The following is a 6197-nucleotide window of genomic DNA, read 5'->3' as shown; positions in this document are numbered from 1 at the left end:
TGGACAGAAGAATAAAAAATATTTACCTCACAGCCACTTTGCCAGCTGGAAACATTTTCTGTGTGGAATTAGACCGCCAAGAAAAAAACACCTGTTTTCATGTTTCACGATTATCTCCATACCTAGGCACTAGGTACGTATAAATGACAAAGAAATCCAACATCGGTGATGTAGTGGTCAAAATTCTTTGTTAACTGGAGGGCATGGAGGGCCCGAGGGGACGGCCCTGCCCGATATACGATTTGTCCACACAGGGCAATTTCACATCTAGACTGCAAAATGTAGCATGCAGTTTTGTGTTCCATTCACATCTGTACTGCATACAACACTATCTATCCGATATCTCACAATATGCATTTGAAAGGAGACTTATATTCCCACTAGGTGTCACAACCTCGTCTTTCGGCAGATCATAAAATGTGTTCCAGTTTTAACACTTCACTGAACCACTAATAGCTAGATTTGCTAGATAATAATTTGTGACCGTTTATTTTGGCGGTCCGCACCACGGCACAAAGTCAGCCTCTAGATCGCTCCGTCTGATAGTGCCCGTCACATGTAGACTCTACAGTGTAGACACCATGGGCATTGTGTGACAACCATAATAAATGTTCACACCGCGTTGACACTAATGAAGAATAAAGCCTTGGTTGACAACTCACATATTATGCTCACCAACCTCAGTGGTGCAGTTGTTAACGCGTTGGACTTTGGATGTGGAGGTTGGTGGTTCGAGTCCAAGTCAAGTCAGAAAATTTGTCTAGGTCTAATAATAGGGGAACGATATTTGTGACAAGCATTTAAATAATATATGCTTGACACTAATGAAGAATAAAGCCTTGGTTGACAACTCACATATTATGCTCACCAACCTCAGTGGTGCAGTTGTTAACGCGTTGGACTTTGGATGTGGAGGTTGGTGGTTCGAGTCCAAGTCAAGTCAGAAAAAATATCTAGGTGTAATAATTGGGGAACGATATTTGTGACAAGCATTTAAATAATATATGCTTGACACTAATGAAGAATAAAGCCTTGGTTGACAACTCACATACTATGCTAACACATTGGGCCGACTCACAGGGACGGTCGGAGGATTTTTTTTTTTTTTTTATTTTTATCTAAATTCCCTCTGTGTAGAGATGAGCTTTCAATATTGTTCTTTCTTTAGATTAAAAAAAAAAAGGATTTAGAGGTTTGACAGAGGGAACTGTAACTGCTATAAAGTCATATCGTCCCGAAACGGAAGAGAAAAGGGGACAAGATAGGAGAAAACCAACCGTTCCGAGAACGAACCTTATGTTACCAGGAACAAGTTCGGCCCGTGATGTAGGTATTTGGAACTGTTGAGTTCCAGGTTCAAATCCTGATGGGTGACGGGATCAAAATAATTGTTTTCGTCTTTTGGGAGTTTCAGGGTGCATTCCGAATTTCCGACTTGTAATCTTATAAAGACTTGGTGTCTTATAAAGACTTGCTACTTGTGAAATATTGTCTTATCCGTGATTCCATTTCTGCCCTTCTCCTTTTCTTCTTCTTCTTCTGTCCCTCTCCCTTCTCGTACTTTATCCTCTCCCTCCCCTCCTTTATCTAACTCCTTCCCTGTTCCCCTTCTTCATCTCCTTCCCCTCTCTCTATCTCCCAGTTGTTATCATATCTTGTAAATCATGTCTTATCTGTAATAACTCGGCTAAGGGTGTAATTAAAACAATCTGTCACTCTAACTTTCAGCGTAAATCCAGCCATTTAACTTTCTTTTTTTTTCTTGTTTCGCTTAAAAAATAATTTTCATATTAAAATAATAATTTAAGTGATGGTTATTTTTTTCTTCTTAAAAAAAAAAAGTGTAACAGACATTAATAAGTTCCAATTTATCTTCTTTCACTCTCCTTTTTTCTCTCTCTCTCTCTTTTCTTCCATCTCTTCCTCCTTCTTTTTCTTCTTCTCCTTTTTCTTTTTTGCCTCCTTCTCATCTTCCTCCTTTTCGCTCTCCTTCTCTCTCTCTCTCTTCCTTCTTCTTTTTCTATTTCTTCTGAGAAAAGACTCTAGAGAGTACATTGTATTCAAAGATGGAATCTATGCCAGCCTAATTAGCTTGGTGGGTTAGAGCGTCTGCCTGGTAAGCGCTAGGTCGCGGGTTCAATTTCCGCTCTGGGCAAATTTTATCAATTTTATCCTAAGGAGATGAGGTTTAAAACTCATTTTTTTTTTTTTTTTTTTTCCTCTCAAGTTTGGTAGAAGGAACTCTAATAACGAAGGTCTTATCGTCCCCAAATCGAAGAAAGGGTATGATAGGAAAAAGCGAGCAGTTCTGAGAGAAAATCTTATCTGTTTAGGATTAGGATAAAGATCACCCCTGGACGAGAATCAAACTCACGACAAAAGCGTGCGAACTTCCAAGCTAACTTGGGCTTTCATGCTCAAACTTACCCCTGTCTAAAAACCACCCCACATTACCCTATTATCCGGCATAAGTTCGCGTAAAACTTCGGGGAGCTTTGGACAGATTGATATACGTAAACATAAATACGACACCCCCCCCCATGTTATCACCTTACCCCTCCTTCCCCTATCTTCTTTTGTTTCTAAATTGACTTTTTTGGGGGAGGGGAAGAGAGAGAGGAAGGCTTTTTTTTACTCGGCTTACATTCAGTAAGTCACACGAAATTAGATTATTATTTACTCCGGTAAAGCAACTAAAAAAAAAAAAAAAAAAAAAAAAAAAAATGGAACCTTCCTCCCACGTAGTTGTGCATAAAGTTTGCCGCCTAATCAAATAAATGCTTGTCTTTTGATGCCTCTAAATATGCTGTGATATATTAAGGAAGAAAAGACGGATAAATAATAAGCTTCGCTTCGCGCGATATATTGATATTTATTACAGTAGGGTAATATAATATTTTTTAATAAACACAGTCTTTTCCCCCCACCTTCTTACCCTATAGTCTAAAGGTGGGAAAGACATAGATGCAGGTAAAATATTGAGAACTGGTGGAGATGTCAAAACTCCCAGATTAGTGGAGATGCCAAAACTCCAAGATTAGTGGAGATGCCAAAACTCCCAGATTAGTGGAGATGACAAAACTCCAAGATTAGTGGAGATGCCAAAACTCTCCTATAGTCTAAAGGTGGGAAAGACATAGATGCAGGTAAAATATTGAGAACTGGTGGAGATGTCAAAACTCCCAGATTAGTGGAGATGACAAAACTCCGAGATTAGTGGAGATGACAAAACTCCAAGATTAGTGGAGATGTCAAAACTCCCAGATTAGTGGAGATGACAAAACTCCAAGATTAGTGGAGATGCCAAAACTCCAAGATTAGTGGAGATGCCAAAACTCCCAGATTAGTGGAGATGACAAAACTCCAAGATTAGTGGAGATGTCAAAACTCCCAGATTAGTGGAGATGTCAAAACTCCCAGATTAGTGGAGATGCCAAAACTCCGAGATTAGTGGAGATGCCAAAACTCCCAGATTAGTGGAGATGACAAAACTCCAAGATTAGTGGAGATGCCAAAACTCCCAGATTAGTGGAGATGACAAAACTCCAAGATTAGTGGAGATGCCAAAACTCTAAGATTAGTAGAGATGCCAAAACTCTAAGATTAGTGGAGATGCCGAAACTCCCAGATTAGTGGAGATGACAAAACTCCAAGATTAGTGGAGATGCCAAAACTCCGAGATTAGTGCAGCCGCCAAAACACCGTTATCTCTAAGATTTTTTCTTTTTTCTTCAGAGGGTGTTTGATCGAGGGAACTGTGACAAGAGAGGTATTATCGCCCCTAAATTGAAGGGTAAATCGAGACAAGGATAAGGACAGGACTAAGCCCAGGTAACTATTAGGTTGGTAGTTATAATTATCTATACATAATTATACATAGCGTCCTGCCTCAAAAAAAAAGTTATAATATTATGGTTATATAGCTTACCTACTTGGTTTATTAAAATTTACTAACCAAGTTTCACATAGAAAAATAAACTCAATACTGGTAGGCAGATACCTACATTAATGAACCTGTAGGTGTATGAATAAGGAACTTTTACTTTTTTTTCACACAGCATATTATTCAAACTTTTAAGGAAGGTACGTAATATATCCTTGATTTTTTAACTTTTCAACCTCCTTGGGGAAATCCTCAAAGAAAAGGGGTTTGTGAAGCAAATTACAAGAAGTAAAAAACAATAACAAACATTTAGGAGAGAGAGAGAGAGAGAGAGAGAGAGAGAGAGAGGAAAAGTTTTCAACAACCCGGGAAAAAAGCGAAAACAGTACTCTCTGAAAAGTAAAGTAAAAAAATATGTAAAAAATATCATGTTGTACTTTAATTATTTTTTACAATTAGAATAAATTTGGAGTGAGAGAGAAAGAGAGGGATGGGGGGAGGGAAGGAGGTAGATAAAGAAAAAGGAGGGGGTAAGGAGAGAGAGAGAGAGAGAGGGGGGAGGGTATTGTCAAGGGAATATTCAACCCGTTTCAGGATCTGAAAGAAGTATCTCTTTCTCTCTCTCTCTCTCTATCTCTCTCTCTCTCTCTCTCTCTCTCTCTCTCTCTCTCTCTCTCTCTCTCTCTCCCCCAGTACAGAAACCTGTATAAAAGGCCGGTTTCAACAGCTCTCTCTTTCCTCTCCCACTTTGTTCTCCTTTACTCTCTCTCTTTACCCTTTTTTCTTACGGTCGTGTTATTTGGCCTTTTTTTTAGGGGTTATGAGGTGGAAATAATAGGACCTGCGACTCGTGCCGGTCGAGTTCACCTCTCTAAAACAAAGGAGGACCAGCTCTTCCCCCTCCCTACAAAACCTACTCCTCCTCTTCTTTTGCCTTCCTCCTCTCCTCTTTACCTCTGCTCCCCTCCCCTTCTTTTTTTAGCTTTCCCTTTGTCCTGACCCTCTCTTGCTCTTATATTTCTCTTCGTAGTCTTGTTATGCCTTCAGTCCCTCTTCCTCCTCCCGTTTTATCCTTCTTCCTCTTTCTCCCTCTTTTTACTAATATCCTGCGCCTGCTCTTCTTCCTTTTTCGTTCCTGTCCTTCCTTTTACTTCTACTCTCCTTTTCCTCCTTCTTTCTCTTCCTCTTCTCCTTGTTTCTCCTTTCTTCTCCTTTTCCTCTTCTTTCTCTTTCCTCTTCCTCTGTTCTCCCTTTCTTTCTCCTCCTCTTGCCTATCTGATTCTCTTTGTTCTTCTTCCTTTCTTTCTCCTCTTCTTCCTCTCTCCTTTTCTTTTTGTAAATCACTCTTTTACTATACCTGCTTTCTCCCTCCTGCCCATTTTTACATCTTCTCACTTTCATTTCCTCTCTTTTTTTTCATTTTTCACCTACCCCTTTTCCTCTTTCACAAAAGGGCACATTCTTGAAGGTTACAGACAGAGTGACCTTGTAATAGAAGAACAGTTTGACGACAGTACGGTACCAGGTCAGAAAACATTTAGAAAGAAGAAGGACTTGAACCTCTTTTTCTTTTTCGTCTCCTTCTCATCCTCCTCCTCCTTCCCTCTCCTCTCCTTCTCTTCCTTCTTTCTTCTTCTCTTCTTCCTCTTCTTCTCTTCTTCTTGTCTCGTTCTTTCTTTTTTTAGACTACAATTGTAGTATAAGCTTGATCCATACATGTCAGGTCGAGGGTACCGCACACCATGTGACGCGAGCGTAACGTGCGCCCTCTGGCCCAAGCTAAGGGCCCCAGTTTTTTTAAACGTAGTACGTTTACTAACTAAGGCACTGACCGACAACCACCGGGTGAGTCGAAAGCACTTCCTTTTGCTCAATCGATACTGTATATTTTACGCGTATCGCCTGGCCACGGTCCGGTACCATCAATTTGTAACCTAAAATCTAATAACTCTATAACCCTTTTAGGATGTCACGACGTCACTCGTCGTTTCAACACTATATTGTGTGTTTCTTTGAGGTAAATGTAAAATGTTATCCATACATGAAAAAAGGTAGAGGCTTTGCGAAAGTGTCTGTTTACTTCCCTGTACGATATGGATAAGCAAAGGTAGGCTCTTGCTTTTCACAACCAGTCTTTTAGAGGCGGAAAAGCCCTAAGCTTGGGTCGTAGAGGCGTACTCGGAGAGAGAGAGAGAGAGAGAGAGAGAGACAGAAAGAGGAGAAGAGAAGAGAGAAGAAAAGACGACTCAAATTAGTTTTTGCCTACATGCGAGTCTATAGAGTCGCGAAAGGAGAAAACCCTTCTCTCTCTCCT

The sequence above is a fragment of the Diaphorina citri genome, unplaced genomic scaffold (genome assembly GCF_000475195.1).
Source record: "Diaphorina citri unplaced genomic scaffold, Diaci psyllid genome assembly version 1.1 scaffold2559, whole genome shotgun sequence".
NCBI classification, from domain to species: Eukaryota; Metazoa; Arthropoda; class Insecta; order Hemiptera; family Psyllidae; genus Diaphorina; species Diaphorina citri.
Note: the sequence above shows the minus strand (reverse complement) of the source record.